The following is an 18,020-nucleotide window of genomic DNA, read 5'->3' on the forward strand; positions in this document are numbered from 1 at the left end:
TCCTGAATAATTTAGGTTATATTCAGGGTATGAGGACAGTTGTATTCGTAATGAGTTTGTTTCATGAAGGGGCATGGCAGTTGGGATGAATATTTTCTAGGGTTATGTGCAATATGTTTCAGTAGGGAGTATGGTATATTCTGGGAAATGAGGTGGGTATCTGATGAAAAAATGAGATTGTGCATTTGCAGAGGTTGTGGGAGAATTGAATTTGTGTATGTACTGGAAGCATGTTGATATGGTTATGTATGAGATTTTGAGAATGTGGCAGTTTCGGAACACAGGATAGAGGGCCTGAAATGGGGTTTCCTTGTATTTATATAGGATGTGCAAGAGATATTTCATTGACTGAGAGGATATACTGGTATGTGTAATCGTGAGTCAGTGGGTGAATTTTCCTTGGAGTGTTCTGCATGTGTTTCTTTGGAGAATGATAGGGTGTTTGTAATTTTGTCTGGGCATGTTTGGAGGTAGGGGAATCAAGACCGATTTCTAGAGATATGTGACAATCTATGGTGTTCTGGGTGCTGTATACTTGAAGTGATTGGGAATCTGTGTGTGTGTGTATGTGTGTCTGGTATGTGTGGGCAAGTAGGGTGGTCCTGTGTGTGTGTCTATTAGCTAGAGTGCTGGAAGTGTTGATGTTTTGGAGTTTTATTTCCATCCCTGAATATGTGGGGGTTGCTATGATTTGGAATCGAATCAACGGCAGCGAGTCTGGTTTTGTTTTTTGGTACTCATGGTTGTGTTTTGGGTTAGCGTATAGGGTGTTTGTGTCTGTATGAAAGCAGTCAGGGATTCTCTTTGTGCCTAGTCTAATTCTTGGAGAATTTTGTGGCTTAGCTTATATGTGCATTTTCGGTGTTCATTGGCTATATTAGTAATACAGGTTGTATGTGGTTGTGTGTGTGTTTGGTTTCATTGGCTTTCTGGAGTGTTTATTCTGGAGGATTGGGAGGTTCAGTATGTATATTTGGAAACTGAGAGGCCTTGTATAAATTGTGCAGACATTTGGGAATTGTATATTGTATGTGTTCTAGAGATGTATGATTTCTTGTGGACGTGTATTAGGGTGGCCTTTGAGGTTAAATTTTGAACTTGGTGGTGTTAGCTTGATTGTGTGTACAGTGTTCAGTAAGTATATATGGGTACTATTGGTTGTCCATGTACATCTTCAGGCACATGTTGAGAGTATATATAGTTGTAGGAATTACTGTGTGTATTCATGGTCTAGGGTTTTCTCATAAAACTACATGCAGTACGAGGTGTTATGTTTGTGTATTTAGAGTGTGGGTAGTAGTTTATGTGTGTGTTCAGGAGTTGGGAGGAATTGTGTGTTCTGGAAACATATAGCGATGTTTGGTTTATATATTAGGGTTGGGAGTTAAGGGTTCTTCTCATGGTGCAGACGCAGTGTGTGTACATACTCACAGGAAAGTGGATCAGTTATGCTGGAATCAGCTCCAGTTAATTTGGGATAGTAGATATGCATGGTGCATATCTCTGCCCAAACATGGGTCAGTGACATCAGATGCTACCTTGAAATTAGCAGTGGCAGGATTATTTATATCAGGTAAGTTGTCAGTGTTTACAAATCAAGGCTTTCAACGCTCGCAATGGAGAGTGAATTGATAACATTGTTTACTGTGTGTGTGTGTGTGTCATTAAAATGTGCTAATTTAGGCATCACTTGGGTACATATCGGATAGTGTGAGTGGGGCATTTGGAGGACTTATGCCCTTCTATGTCCCCATGGAAAAGACAATATTGTATCCTTTTATCTCACTGTTCAATCTCTGTGCTTAACAAATAATCTGAGAAGCCAAAATATGTGAAGAAGAATGGGCATCAGCATTGGAGGAATGTCACTGACAACCTGGGAGATGCACATGACAACCTTCCATGCTGCAAATGAAGGAAACTTGAAGAAATACCTGATGAAGGCCAAAGACCACAGTCTTCAGCATGGATTACAGCTGAACATAAAGAAAATGAAATCCTCAGCCCGGACAAGCAAAGTAAATGTAGACATATGTGACGTTGTCAAGGATTTCATGCCCCTTTAATCAACAATCAAAGACAATTGAAGCTGCAGTCAGGACTTCAAAGGATGGTTTGCTATGGGCAAATCTGCTACAAAAGACTCCCTTAAAGTTATAAAAATGGAAGATGTCATTATGATAAAAAAAGGTGCACCTGTCCCAAGCCTGGCATGGCAGTCCCACCAAAAGGCTGCCCCTCAGAGCTGGGTAACCTTTCTAGACTCAAAGAGCACCAGTAACCAGGAAACAGGGAAAACATGTCTTAGCACCTGGGCCTGGGAAGAGAGAGTCCCAAGAACCCTGAGTTGATGGGACCTCAGTTAGCTGAAAAACTGCCAGATACAGGCTTGCACAGCTGGAATCCCTCCAATCTTGGTTGTGGGTACGCTGAACCTTCTGTGTGTCCCTGTGTAGAGATGTGTAAGGATGCAGGTGAAAGTCTCGGTCACACCCAAGCAAATATGTGGGGCCTGGCCTAGCTCTGTTGGCTCAGAGGGGCTGACAGGTAAAGGAGATTAGATACTGGGTCTGTGTTCCTTGAACAATCTGGAAGAAGATGACACGTCCCCTCTTATAATAGGGCTTCCCAGCCACAGCCCTCGACTCTCCTGTCACGGGAGGCTTCAGGACCCTAAAGAGAGAATGGATTGGGTTTTCTCTGGTGTGTCTTATCACTTGGTTCTTCCCAGGCAGGCTTGATGCCAGTTCAGTGGGAGTGGGATTAGCAAGGCAGGGGTTGGAGTCAGATTAGTGACCGGGGAGGGCGTGGGAAAGCCCTGTCCTAGAGGAAGGACTAGGAGGATGGATCTAGAGAGCACAAAGAAGGCTTCCTGTGAATAGACATGACTGTTTCTTTCCTGAGTCCTTTCTTTTCTGAAGCCTCACCATGCTGCTAGCACTGGGAGTCTCATCTCAGCGTCCTGTTTTTCTGATAGGGTGACCTGACCTTCTTTATTTTCCCCCATGACAAGTGCAACTTCAGACACATCAGATGGTGTCCAGTGACCATGATGGACCCCAGATGCCTCCACGCATGCCTCCTACCTCTCTTGGACCTACCCAAGGACTTCTGCGCCTTCGTGATGTCCGGTTGAACATGATGTCCATGCTTTGTAGTAATTATGTTGTATTTCGTTGGCCGATATTTCAAATACAATATTTGATCGATAATACATGGGAGGATTTTGCAGAATCTTATCTTTCGGTTTTGAATATTCTTTTCGTTGTTGTTGCCTTGGGTTTAGCAATCACTCCTCATGTTTTCCACCTACAGCCCTCCTAGCCATCAATCTGCTCTATGTCTGCATATTGTAGATTTTCATGTAAGTGGAATCATGCAATAATTGTTCTTGAGATTTCAGTTATTTCACTGAGGCCAGTGGTGTCAAGGTTCATCCATTTATTGCAAGTAACAGAATTTCTTTGCTCTTTATGGCTGCATAATATTGCATGTATCTGTATGGCACATTTTGTGTATCCAGTCATCTTTTCATGGACACTGGGTTGTTTCCACCTTTTTGATTCAATGAATAATTGTGCAGTAAACGTCAGTGTCCAAGTATCTGCTTTCTTGCTTTCAATTCTTTAGTTTATGTGCCTAGAAGTGTCTATGGTAATTCTTTGTGAAAGCATTTGAGGTGCCATCAAACTGTATTCTACAGTTTTCAATGGACATGGTGCCCGGTTTCTATGTTTGTTTGCCTGCTTTTTGGTTTTTCTGTCAATAGCCATTGGTGTGGTGTGGAGTGATACCTCTTTGTGATTTTGATTTGCATTTCCCTAATGACTGATGATATGAAGCACCTTCTCCCTTGCATACTGCCCATTTGTATATTTTCTGTGGAATAATGTTGATTTATGTCTTCTGCCCTTTTTTTGAGTTGGGCATTTTTTTTTTGTGTATGTGTTTAGTTTAGGCACTCTTTATATCTTTGTATATGAAACCCTTAAGCAAGTACAGATTCCAAGTATATTGTCACAATCAGTAGTTGTCTTCATTTTCTTGATAGTGCTCGTTGATGCAGAAAAGATTTAAATTTTCACCAAGACAAATTCATCTGTTTCTTTTGTTTCTTCTGTCATATGTATGACGATGTAGGGGAAAAAAAAATCTGAAAACATAACCCTGATGTTTACTTTTAAGAGTTTCATGATTTTAGCTCTCATATTTAGGTCATCGATGCACTTAGAGTTAATTTTTTTATATGGTGTAACATATCCAGCCTAATCCTTTTCCATGTGGAGATCATGTTGTCTCAGCATCATTTGTTGAAGAGGTATTCTTTGCACACTGAATGAGCTTAGCTTCAATGTTGAAACAAATTGGGCAAAGATGTACGAATTCATGTCTCAATATTATACCTTTGGCCTCTACGTCTGTTCTTATGCCAGAACCAGACTGTTTCCTTTATTACATGTGTGTAGTGCTATTATACACCTTCAAGTTTGCATGCTGTACTTTGTTCTTCTTTTCCAAGATGGTTTTGTATATTTAGAGCCTTTGTGTTTCCAGTATTTAAATTGTTTGTGTTCTTGTGTATTTGATTTTCTCTCCTTTATATAATTTGTAAGTGGTTTTTAAGACATGGATCCTGAGGTTTAGGAGAGAGGAATAGGAGAGCCTCAGCATCTTGCCCCAGGAATGAAAATCCCACACCAAGATTGCATGAAGGAAATTTCCAGAAGGGCCGATGATGTACAGAGCTGGGAGATATGGGGCCAATTTTTTTTTTTTGAGGTATATGTCATGAGATGAAGAGAGAGTTTACGCTGAAGAAGAAAAGTGAAGCTTGCTGGGCTGTGCCCTGGCTGCCATCAAGGGCATAAGGAGGTTCAAGGAGGCAGAGTCCTGATCATCATAGTTTTGGGAGACGGGCAGGACAGGTCTGTTCTCTGGATGAAGCTTCTTTTCCCAACATCACAGTATGTAGATATGTTTTATCACCAGTAGTATATGCACTTCTTTTTATAGTGAGAACTCTCCACACACCCGTTTAATGAGACCATAGGCAAAGAGGTCTCACCATAAAGGCAGATGCCAGTCTTCTTCCTGTTCCCAAATGAAAGAAGTTCTCAGGGCTTCACACCAGCTCTACCCTGTGGCCTCCAAATGGTGACTGCCAAAATACCAGAGTCTCAAGCTATTCATAATAAGTATCCGTAAGACAATTGTGGGGTGATGGAGAATCTAAATCTATGGTCTCGATGTTGATTGAGACGATGGTTACACCACGGTATTTCAAATTGCTGAAGCTCACAAAACTATAAATTAAATGGGGGAGTTTGATTGCATGGAAATTATATAACTCTGAGAGCTGAGTTTAACAGAAAGGTATTTTTTTTTTCCTAACTGTATTGGTGCCTGATTTGTAACAGTAAAAGTTTGGAAGATTTAAGGCCGTTTGAAGCTCCTGGCAGAAAGGATTAAGGAGCTGGCTGGTGATGGAAAGGTTGGTCGTTCACGTCCACGAAGAGACTCCTAGGAACAAATGCCAGGTGATCTCCTTTGGAAATTCAACCAGAGAATACTCTATGGAACACAGTTCTGTTGTGAAACGAGTTGGATCGCCATGAGTTAGAACTGACCCAACAGCACTGGTTTGGTTTTTCTTTTGGAACCAACCTGGCTGCCTCTTACTGATTCTGTGATCTTGGATGAATCGTCTTTAGTATGTACAGTGGGAAAGGCCTATAAATCATGAGATGGCTTTGACTTTTATCTGTATCTGTCACAAGCACTGAGCAATATCTCACATGAAACATATTCAGCAAATAATAGCAGATACGACCATTACAATTGTTTTATGTTAATGTCCTAGTTCAAGTGAAGACCAGGACAAGCTTCCTGCCTTTAGAAAAGCACAGTCGACAGGGAGTAAGAACACGGGAACAGTGACATGTGGTGCATGGTGAGGGGGCTGTGACAGGGTAAAGTGAAAGTGAAGCTGGGCACAATCTCAGGAATAGAAATGGATAAGCCCAGGACTTCCTTGACCTCTCTACTCATCCAGACCTGAGTCTACTCCAATATCCTTATAGAATCTTCTCTAGACCACTCCAGCCTTCCCCACTCGGACACTCTCATCGAAGAAATAGCAGAAAGCTTCATTTAGGCCCTATTCTGGGAAAGCATATTCCATACACTCTCTCTGTCCTTGCAAGTGTGATCTGAATAAGATGTGATTATGCATGTCTTACTGGTCAGAAAGCTGCTGCTCAGACACTGGAGGTCACACAGCCAGCAAGTGACAGAGCTGAGATTGAAACTCTGCTCTGGCTGACCCCAAATACAGCCTTTCTGTGACCTTTTTCCTCTTTCTTCTTCTGGGCACATTGTTCAACTTGGCTGACACTCACTCTCTGTTGTGGGGAAGGGAGGGAATTCTTCAAGTGATGATGAAGTGTTAAGAGGTGAGGAGAAATTCAGGGAAAACTGGTGTGCAAGACCACACCAAACACAGAAAAAGACCTGGACCATCAGTCTAGGCTCTATTCTATGTTCCTTTGGACGATCCTGAAGGCCTGGTTACTCGTTGTCAGCAGCTGTGACTCACTATGCAACCAAGTTCCATTGAATCTCACCCTATTTTTTCTCGGAACCAGGAGAGTGATATCTGCTCCTTCCTATGGCCACATAGCATGGGAGAAGTACAAATTGTGCACAAGGGAAAGAGAGGTGCATTTATGGACAGGGAATGGACTGTCAGAGCTGCGGCCAAGCCTGGCATACATCTCAATCCATCTTTACAACACTTGAGACATTTCACCAAAGAGAATATTCAAATGGCCAACAGACACATGAAAAGATGCTCACTGTCATTAGGCATCAGAGAAATGCAAATAGAAACCACAATGAGATACCATTTCACAGCCACTACAATTTTTTTTTTTTTTTTTTACAATGGGTAAGATAAAAATAAAAAAAGGGAAAAATGACAAGTGTTAGAGGGGATGTGGGGAAATTGGAAACTTCATCCGTTGCTTGTGAAAATGCAAAATGATATAGCTATTTTGGAAACACTCTGGCAATTTCTCAAAAACCTGGAGATATACCTGCCGTATGACCCAGGAATTCCACTCCAGGTGTATGCCCTTGGGGTCTAAAAGAAGTGATATGAACAGACATATGCAAAACTATGTTCACCACAGCACTATTCACAATAGCAAAAAGATAGAAACAACCTAACCGCCCAACAACGGATGAATGGATAACTAAAATATGCTGTATACATACAGTGGAATACTACTAAGCAATAAAGAAAAATGAGTTCCCCAAACACCTTGGAACATGGAAGAACCTGTAGGACATTAACAAGTAAAATGCATCAGTCATGAAAAAACAGATATTGTATGTTATCACAGTTATGAAATGACATGAAAAATAAGAATATGGAGAAAATAATGTTCAGTAGTGTTTACCAGAGATGGGGTAGGGGGAAACGGGAATTTCCTCTCTAGTTAGTAGATACTTGTTATTTTTCATGATGGAGAGGTAACACTGAATGAGAGTGAATTGTACAAAGCCTGATGAAGGTAAACCACATCAGTAAAATATACACAAGGAAAAAATACATATATGTAGGCATATATGTGTATAGGTATGTTTCCATGAGTGTGTATGTGTGTGTATACAGGTGTATGTGTAGGAATACGTATATGCATCTATGTGACTGTATGCACACATGTTAATACATATAATAAAGCACATAGAGGGAAGAGTTGTGAATATTTCTGAGACATAACCAAATACCCTGATGGATTAGTTTTCTGGATTTGAAATATTAGGACTAGAGTCTTGTGGAACATCTTGGTCAGTTGGGCTGATATGGTTCATAAAGTTATGTTTTATGTCCTAGTTTGCTGAGTAGTGTTTCTGGTTTTAAAGCTTGTGAGCAGCCTACTAAAATGCAACTATTGGTCTCTACTCATCAGGACCAAAAGGGAATGTAGGAAACCAAAGGCTAAGAGAAGAAACTTGAACTGCGCACGTGAAGAACGTTCAAATGACAAGTCTTTTGTTACATATATATTTACCGCAATAAAAAGGAAATAAAAAACATTGTGGAATCGAATAAAACTCCAGGATTCATTATACTTTCTGTTCTCTAAGACCTAAGCAAATTCACTTCCTTTAAAAAATGCGCACTCAGTCCAAAATCCAAACATTGCTGCTTAAGAGGCAGTTAATAAAATGAGAAGTAAACTCATTTGAAATGCAAACACTCTCAAGCTTGCTCTTCAAAGCCTCTAATTCAGGCCTCAACCTCCCAGCTTTCCTACTGGACAAGGCACACAGCAGTGCTGCCCTTAGAAAGCAAGGAATTCATCACCCAAAGGTTGGTTTTGCCTCAGGCAGACCTGCTGGTCATTCAAACCTCCTGGACTGCCTTGCAATGAGAAACACTTGATTTTCACCTCACCTGCCTCTGCACTTCCCACTACATTGTATTTGCGTTTTTACATGCACTGCCACATTCTCTCACTGTCCTCTGGGTCTCCACATCTTCCAGGAATGCATGTGAAGAGATCTCTTAAGGAAAAGTCCTCAATATGTGTCCTTCAGTTTACTTTTTCTCCTGTGTTGTGATTAGGAAACCATCTCAGCCAGTGTTACTTCCTTCCTGTCTACACAGCAGTTACTGTGGGAACAAATTATTTCTTTTTTAGTGTGTAAACAGGCGCTCCTTGGAAACTCTACGGGGCAGTTCTACTCTGTCCTATACGGTCGCTATGAGTCGGAATCGACTCGACAGCACTGGGTGGGTTAAACTAAATTCATAATTTCAAAAAAAAAAAATTTCAGTCAGCCCTTAAATAATCGGTTCTAGAATTGTGTCACTGTATTTCTTTTTCTTTTTTTTAATTTCAATAATCTGATACTCTTTTTCTGGAAATTGCGAGATTTGCATTATTTCTCACTTCCTTGAATGATGACTCTTTAAGACCCTACAGAGCCAACACGTGGAGCCGGCAAGTGCACAGGCTGAGAGAGAAAGCAGGGTAGCTGAATAAGGCTCAATCATCACACCTTGTCATTTCCTCTAATGCTCTGAGATTGGGTGGCAGATCACCTGTCTTCTGCATCCTGTCACCCAAGAATGGAGATGATTTTTACCAGTGGACAAGGCCTTCCTTACACTTGCCCACAGCGATGGTCAGAGAACTGGGTCCAAGGGACTTTTGGTCTCACTCTTTTATGGACAGTCTTGGTAAACTTCATAGGGGCTAATTTAATCACATATGCTTCCAGGGTCAAAGATTTTCATGTAGTAGAAAAAAAGATTGCAGAATTTGGACCCGATTGTTCCTGCACAATGCAATGTATAAATCATGGGCCCTGAGCTCACTCAGTCAAATCCAATGGCCCTAAAGCCATTGTGTGCATCAGGGGAAAAAATCGATGGACTCACTGACAAGCAGAAGAATCAAGGAGCAAGCCTGCTTTTCCTGAGTGCCTAGATACTATGATGTGCTTCACCATTCCCATAATAGGAAGGTCTGGATTGAAAATCATGTAAGGTTGCCCTGTGATAGAAGCTCAAACGCTGAGGAATGTTGCCAAGATTTTGCTTTTATCAGTCACAACAAGTAGCTTTAAAAAAAGATAAGGTGGTTTTCTTGAATCTCTCTAACTTCATCATCTAAGCTGAGATGTGAGTAGAGTTGTACACTGTAGCTGCCGGAGAGAATACCAAGAAAGGCACATCAAGAAGCTGTTTCCTGGCTGCAGAGAATTAAGGGGTGGGCAGTTTCCAGAGGCAGAAACTGCCTGGAGGTGCTCTTTTCACAGTGACTGGGAAAACACTGTAGATGCTCTAAATAGAAATATTCTTTGGGTCTTATCAGGTTTATAGTTCAGCTGAAACTCAGAAATCATGAGGCAGTTCAAGAGGACCACATTAGGAAATGACTTTCTCACATAATTGTAACGAAGGGGGGAGAAGAGCCCTTATCCTCTCTGGAGGAAGTCTCTGCTTTTCCACTACAACATGACTGCTGTTGCATTTTTCTGCAGCATTTCCTTCTTGAGTCAAAATGTCTTCCTACAGGGACAAGATACTATGTTAGTCCCAAACCCCTTGCCTTTGAGTGGATTCCTACTCATAGTGACCCTACAGGACAAAGCAGAACTGCCTCATAAGGTTTCTAAGGAGTGCCTGGTGGATTCAAACTGCCAAGCTTTTGATTAGCAGCCATAGCTCTTACCCACTATACCACCAGGGTTGTTAGTGCCAGTAGGGACATTTTTTTGTGTGAAGGCTGTCGGTGTGGAACACTCCTCCTCTGCCTCTCTCCTTCCGCCATACCCTCCCATCCAAAAACCACTGCTGCTGTGAGAGCAGGATTAAAGTTGTTCTCACGTGACTTTTCTTTTTGCAACTGCTTGGGGTCAGCGCCCTCATCTCACAAGACCAGTTTTTCTACCAAGCCTCTGGAAACAACTAAATGAATACCTTTTCAAATCATTTTCACTATAATACACTGAAAATTGTGTTCACGGTGAGTAAAAAGACAAACGTTCTTTCTTTAAAGATGATAACACCATGGTTCCTACAACGATTTAGGACATTCATTGATGAGCCTGGATTCCAAAAAGCAAGAGTGTGTGATGGAGACAAGTGAAGCTGAAGCTGAGAAGTAGTGCTTCATGACCCAGAATGGCCAGCTAGGAGAAAGATGGGAGCTAGTGTGTGTGTGCATGGGGATTTGACTTGCGTGAGTAGAATCTTGCATTGGTCTCATGATACCCACCCATTTCAGGGCCATGGGACCTTAACAACTGAAGATCCTAGGGCCGTAGCATTGTAAGCACTTTTTCTTCAGAGAAAAAGATTTTCTGCCTTCCTCACCCTTACATCTGCTCTCTGCCCACTAAGCCTAGGTGCTCAAGAGTGTTTAGTGACTATTCGTTATGCCAGATAATCAAAATGTCCTGCAGAGATTTTGTGAAATTGGTATGCTGGTTTGGTTTTGGTGCTGTGTCATGTGTTTGGAACCAAGATTTAAGCTCAGGCCTTTTGACTGCAAATTCAGGTCTGTTCTTCTGAGGGTAAGTCATAAGAGCTTATTGTTTTCTGCCTCTTAGTAGTTTTTCTAGATAAAATACAAGCCACTTGTTGACTTCAAATGTCTGTTAAACAAGGGGTAATATTGTTGTAAATATATCCCCATTATTATGTGAGGAATCCTTGGAGGCCTTTATTTTCTTTGCTAAAACTGGCAAACCTATTCTTGGGGGGACTTTGAAGTTAAAGGGAATGTTAAAGTTAACATTGTAGACTCTAGACTAAAGAAATACAAATGGGATTGTTGAACCCAGGCTGGGGACATTGACTTTATTTCAATTTATTATTCTAATGGAACAAATATATATATATATTGGAATACATCTTAATTTTATAAAGAGAAAAAAGGAGGAGGCAGGGCCAAGATGGGAAAATAATCAAATGCTTCCTGTTGTTCCTCTTACATGCAAGACATGAAAAAGAAGTGAATGAATTTTATATGACAATGTAGGAGCCCAGATCATCAAAGACAAAGCTGAGGAGTTGGACTGAGCGGCAGGATGCAGGAGAGACAGTTCAGAAGCAGCAAAGAAGTGCCAGTTGTGAGGTTGCCAGCACCCTGCTGGCTGGGTCAGCTGGTGCATGACAGGCTGAGGAGAGCAGTAGCATTCAGGACAGGTTTCACCATGTCAGGAGAGGCTGGGCAGCGGAGAGTCTGCAGAAGCCTCCAGATCGGGATGGAAATGGTACTGGACCTGAGAAAGTTAAGTGCAAGGTTCTAACCTACTGCCTAGTGTGTGGGAGTCAAAATAAGCCCTCCCCCTCCAAGATGCTAACAGGGGGAAGTGACTGTTTTCCCTCCCCGCACCTACCTCCCGCTCCCCGCTGTCCACTCTGACACCAGTCAGGCAGTATTCAAGAACTGCCAGGCCTCTAACCCAGATCTCAGGGCTGTCTGCACCCAAACTAGTCTCTTGGCTATAAAAATTCACCATGCCCCCTCAGCTGGGAAGTCAGGCCAGGAGCTACCCCTTTGCCTGGGCACTGGTATAAAGGGTCTGAGGACATGTAGCTCCCTTCACCCCTGCCTGTACCTGTGTGGGCCAATTCAACACCATGAGGGTACACACTCGAAGCCTGTTTTCAACAGCAACAGCCAAGGGGTAGTTGCAGAATCGTGACATTTGATGTCGCCCTGCCCACTAAACAGGGACCTCATCCACACACATCAGGGGCCTGAGGGCTAGTAGTATCACCCAAATCCATCTAGCCACCCAAGACAGGGGTCAGAGAATATACAGTGCCTCCCAGTCCCTACAGCCAACAGCACTGGGTGGCAAGGACCCGCTGCATGACTCCTTTAATATCCCAAGCATCCTGAGAGCTGTACAGTGTTATGCTATTTTCCCAGTGAAGATCTTGAAATGTAAAGGACTTACGGAAGTTTTCTAAAGTCAAACACCAGGGAATGGAGGAGCCAGGGCTCTGTCCTTCACTTACCATTATTGTCTTTCGATGTTTGATATGTACACTCCCCTAAATACCTGGGATACACCAGGATTGCAGGTTATGCTGAGCAGGACACTCTGTGAGGTCCCTTCATGGTGCTGGCTGGGAAACTTCTGGAACATGGCATTCCTGAAAATTCACAGGTACTTGCGATAAAATTAGAATTTGGAACTTGGAGAAAAAAGCATTGGGCTGAGAGGAAACTTTGTTGAGTTCCAGGGAGCTTCCAAGTTGAGAATCAGAGCTACTGAAGGGAATGGGCTGGAGAAGTGAGGCCATGGACACTTGGATTTGAGCAGGTAAGTGCAGATTGGAGGGCAAGGACTTGACAATTCTGAGGAAAGACCAGAGGCGTCCTCTCCCCTCTTTCTCATCTCTTCATTTTGATTTTTTCCCCAACAGAATCTTACTCGTGGAGGTCTCCATTCAGATCCCAGTTAGGAACTTCCCAACAAATGCAGCAGCTCACAGGCACCAAATGCCAAACCACTGGAACACCCAGTGCTCTGAACATGGGGTCTATGCAAGTGCCCGAAGAATCAGACTACTAATACCTCAATGCTTCTCAGCCCTTCGTACCAACCCTGCTCACATCTAGCCTTGCATACTCCAGGCATCCAGGTCTGCCATAAACATCATCACATCTCCGCTTTTCCTGGGCTGTATTGTTCTTCTGTAAGGTAGGTTTCCTCTTGTTTGTAAGGAACTTTTTCCAATGTAAGTGTAAGACTAAATCTACATCAATTTAACCCAGAATTTCAGTCATTGTTTGGAAAAGAAAGGGAAGAGTACCTATAGGATGCTTCTTGGAAGATTACCAAGTTACCTGAGGTCACTCTCCTTGACCACAGCAGGATGGACCTTCCCAATTCGATTGAATGAAATTCCTTCCTTTCCAGAAATAAGGCAAAGGGACCTCCTAACTTCTCTATTTTCATAGCTCATATACACACTATCAAAAGAAATCTTCACAAGTGTACTTCCAACACATTCTGTCTCCTTATTGTCCTCACCAGAAGTAGCACACTACCATTGCTTATTTAGAAGTCCTCTTGAGAATTCATGATACCACTTCTTAGAATAAATGCAGAGAAACAGAAAGCCATGTCCCCAAGAAGCCAAGTCTTGATCCTGTCAAGTCAAATAAACTACACAGGAAAATCCCTGGGTGTGCTGAGGATCATTTTAGATCTATTGTCCGACATCTTCCTAGCAAACAGAAAAAAAGCATCTTAAAGAAAAGTGCAGCCTCCAGGCTCAATTATAGAAACATTAGTTAATGGCCAAGAAGCCTGAAAGGTTGAAATGCAAATTCCATTAATAGATGGTTAAGAGACAGAGATATTGATAGGATACCCACAGGAAGCTCCCAAACCAAGCCACAGCTTGTGAAAAATGGGTGATGACAGTGATCACTGGTGATTTATCAATGAGCTGTGAGAGGCCGGAGCCAGACTGTCCCCAGGAGCATTCTGAGGACATCAGGTAAAGCTGGAGGAAAGAGCTAAGTCAGTCACATATGGATGTGGAAAACGGGGGACACCTGTATCTTTTTCTTTTCACAGCACCACAGTCCATCCAGCAGTAGAGGAGGACCGGAAGAAAGAGTCAATGAGAATTTCTGCCAACAAAACTATCTTTAATCTCAATTTACAAAGGACTATTCTTCAAAGTACATCTCCCACCATGGAAATACATGTGCACCCTGCCCAGGCTTTGGCCTCCCTCTCTGCCCTCATCGTATCTGTATAACAGCCAAGAAGTACCACTAGGTTAAGGGAGGAGCATTAGCCTAATAAGTATGGGGGAGGAGTTGACAACTTTAATTTATTTAGGGGACCCCAACTTGAGGGTCTGACATATAGAAGAGGAGAGCTCACTACTGGCTAAGAAGATGCTTCTTCCTTTTTCCATGTGTGGAAGGGTCACACTTTCTTTTTAGAGGCAGTGAGGGTTGGACCTCTCCCACAGTCAAGGGTTGCCTCCCAGAGACTCCAAGGTCAGCCCCTGAGTAGGGCCGCTTTGCAGCAAGTGATGGAGTTCTGACTTGAACTGGGATCTTACACTTGGCAGCTGTATGTCCAGGTTGGCGAAGACTCACTGTCTCCGGACATCGGAGCTGGGATGATCCCCAAGTACCCCGAATTCCATGGTGCAGAATGCTGGAGGCAGACAGAGGACTCTTGGAAAGACTCCAGGGCAGTAGGCTTTCTTGAGATGCCAAGAGGAAGTCAAGGCTGGGGAGTTCGTCCTCTTCCTTTTCTTCTTCACTGGACCCTTCTCCTTTTCCAGGTGTTTCACTAATAGGAGAGGCTTCTAAGGACATTAAGGTTCCTCTGTTTCCCAATCTAGGGTAGGTGCGACTAGGACGCCGTTGAGGAGAAGTTGATTGTGCAGACTTAAGTTCCTGTGACATGGGACTCCATGTAAAGAGAGCAAGTTCTTTTGACGTAGACGGATGACTGTGTCCGCTGCCATCTTTTGGCAGGTCATCTGCATCCAACTTTTTTGTGCTCATTTTCTTGCTCGTCTGTAGTTGGCTGTTGTGGTTATCTGTGCTCCCTGCATCTTGACTGGTCCCAGACTCTGTACCACGTGACTCACTGGTTGGCACACCTGAAGTTGGGGATGCCTCCACACCCACATTTCCTTTCAATTCCAGCAGTCGCTTCTCTACCAGCTGCAAGGAAGGAAAATGGATAATTACTGATTCTGTACAGATTGTGAGAACACATGGCTGAGTGGGTGGTGGAGACCATAGTATTGGGACAAGATTTAGGGAAGTCAGTCACTCAAGTGTCCTTCAATAACTAGTACTGCAGCTCTGCCTGTCTGTCCTCTTCTGTGGTTTTCCCAAACGCAATGCCTTACCATTCCACTCCTCTTCTCTGCCATTCCATTATCTCTTACCTCCTCATTCTGCACTTGCTCCCACACCTGGAGCTGGCCTTCCCCAGAAGCCGTGACAGCCAAGGCACTGTCAGGTTAGATGAAATCCTGTGGGTTTCATGTTATGATTCTCCCTTCCTCCTCTGGTTTACCTGAGTGAGAGTGAGTCCTTCCTCTTCCTCCAGCTCCTGCCTTAAGGACAGGGGATCTACCTGTGATTCTGGTGATAGTAACATTTCCAGGAACTGAGGGTGAATAACTGCTTCCACCTGGTAACGGAACGAGGAGGCTTGTGAACATCTTTGACAAGGATTAAACACTGATTTAGAGGTTCTAGAGGACAAGGAATAATCTCCCTCTCGAATTTGCATCCAGTAGTGTATTAAAATGTCACCGCCCCAACCTACACATACTCAGACACTCATACGCACGCACACATATGCACACAAGAAAGGGACACACACATTGATCATGGAGGAAGGAACTGAGCTTAATTACAATGTCTGGGGTAAAACTCCAGATGTTTGGTGGCTGGAACGCCAAAAGAACAGAGCCCACAGACACCAAACCTCAGGTCCCGGCCCACCTTCGTGATAAATCCTTCCTGTGCACACAGCTTGTCAATGTAGCTCAGGAGTCCCGGGTCTGGGTAGAGCTCATCCTCTTCCTGTTGTTGCTCATTTTCTTCTTCTTCATATTTTCCATCTGGCTCCACAGTGGCTGAATGGGCAGTTCCAAGGAGATCTTCCATGATCTCAACATACTCTTTGACAGCTTCGGGAGGGATTTCATGGGACCGCTTGGGCTCCCAGGGGTGCTTGGTTCTGTGTCGATGTTGCTTAGGGGGCTGTGCCATGGAAACTCCCTTCTTTGGAATGAACACTATAGGTGGGGTTGGAAAGAGGATGTTTATGCGGCAGCAAATTCTGGCTCTTACACCTGTTACAGATTGAATTGTGTCCCCAAAATGTGTGTCAACTTGGCTAGTCCGTGACGCCCAGTATTTTGTGGTTGTCCACCATTTGGGGACCTGATTTGATTATCCTATGTGTTGTAAATCCTAACATCTATGATGTTAATGAAGGAGGATTATAGGCAGTTGTGTTAATGAGGCAGGCCTCAGTCTGCAGGATTCGACTGTATCTTGAGTCAATCTCTTTTGAAATGGAAAAAGAGAGAAACAAGCAGAGAGGAGAGGAACTTCATGCCACCAGGAAAGAAGTGCCCAGAGTGAATCCAGTCCTCTGGACTCGAGGTCCCTGTGCTGAGGAGCTTCTAGACCCGGGGAAGATTGATGACAAGGACCTTCCCCCAGAACCAACAGAGAGTAAAAGCATTCCCCAAGAGCTGGTACCCTGAATTCAGACTTCTAGCCTCCTAGACTGTGAGAGAATAAATTTCTGTTTGGTAAGTCCATCCACTGTGGTATTTCTTTTCTAGCAACACTAGATAACTAAGTCACCACCCAACCCCATGTTGTAAAGGCAGAATTATGGAGACACTGTCATGGTTCCTGGTAAGTCAGGCACACCTGAAGCCACAAACACTGTGAGAGGAGAAGATGCAAGAGGCAGACAGTCTAAGACAGTCAGCTTGTGGGGAAACTCGAAACTACTTCTTTTACAAGAAGTCTCATTGAGACCCACATTTAAAGGTGATTAGATATTGGAGCCCACTTTTGATAATCCATGTGAGACTGTAGTTATAAAACGTAACCACCTCACTACTAGGGTGTAGTGAAGAGTAGCGGAGACCCCAGGCATCTGGCAGTCTCTGCTGATAGAAATAGCCGTTGCCCCCTCTTAAAAGAAAAGCACCACATGGGAAGACAGTGCCTTCTCCCAACATAACCAGTCCCTACATAGCTCCTTTGACCCCGGGCCCGTAGCTCCTGTTGACCTTGCTTAGCCATACCTGGACGCTGGGCAGCCACAGTGGATGAAGGCCCGTGAGGATCAAGATCGCGTGGAGCCGGAGGAAGCAGGCAGACAGACGCATTCCTCTGCTGCAACATCTGAATCTGTAACTCCTCCTCTGCCTCAAACTCCATGAACCTGACAAGGGTGAGGGAGGCACAGGCTGTGCTGAGGAGAAGGCAAGATGCACCAGGAGCCCCAGGGCCAGGCAACAGCCAATTATGGGGCAGTGGAGAAAGATGTGCCTTCAGTGACCTGTCCAGGTACCCAGTAAGTCCATTTCCCAGGAGGCACAAACAAGGTTTGGGTCCCTTACATGTTCACCACATCATCCCTTCACCTTCAGCACAACTAATCATAACATAGGAAGGTTGTGAAGGAAATGAGCCATGCCTTCTTGGAAGTTCCTCCTGACAAAGCCATAGTGCTCACTACATTTCCATACCCTTAGCACCTGATAGCACACCGCAACACTGACACTGGTTGGTTGAATTGAATCCGACCTACATGACACACAGGAGGACCCACTCATGCGCACCATTCTCCAAGCCTCTCCTGCCCTTGCCTAAAACGCACATGGTAGAGGTGAGAGCCTGAACCTGGAATGGGATGAAGTTGATTGCAGATAACACCAAGGACTAGTTCCTAGAGTCCCGGTC

General features: G+C 43.7%; 1 long non-coding RNA gene across 2 annotated transcripts in view; it reads left to right on the forward strand.

Moving 5' to 3' along the window:
• The first annotated feature begins 21 nt into the window (after positions 1–21).
• LOC126082773 (uncharacterized) overlaps positions 22–18,020 on the forward strand; it is a 55,669-nt gene continuing 37,670 nt past the window's right edge. The window contains exons 1-3 of one of the 2 annotated variants that reach the window (XR_007518644.1): positions 22–12,855; positions 12,959–13,236; positions 14,122–17,423. This is a non-coding gene — a long non-coding RNA (uncharacterized LOC126082773). Of the gene's footprint in view, positions 12,856–12,958; positions 13,237–14,121; positions 17,424–18,020 lie in introns of those variants that run through there. The other variant, XR_007518645.1, reaches the window with a different exon arrangement.

The sequence above is a fragment of the Elephas maximus genome, chromosome 9 (genome assembly GCF_024166365.1).
Source record: "Elephas maximus indicus isolate mEleMax1 chromosome 9, mEleMax1 primary haplotype, whole genome shotgun sequence".
In the NCBI taxonomy this organism is placed as follows: Eukaryota; Metazoa; Chordata; class Mammalia; order Proboscidea; family Elephantidae; genus Elephas; species Elephas maximus.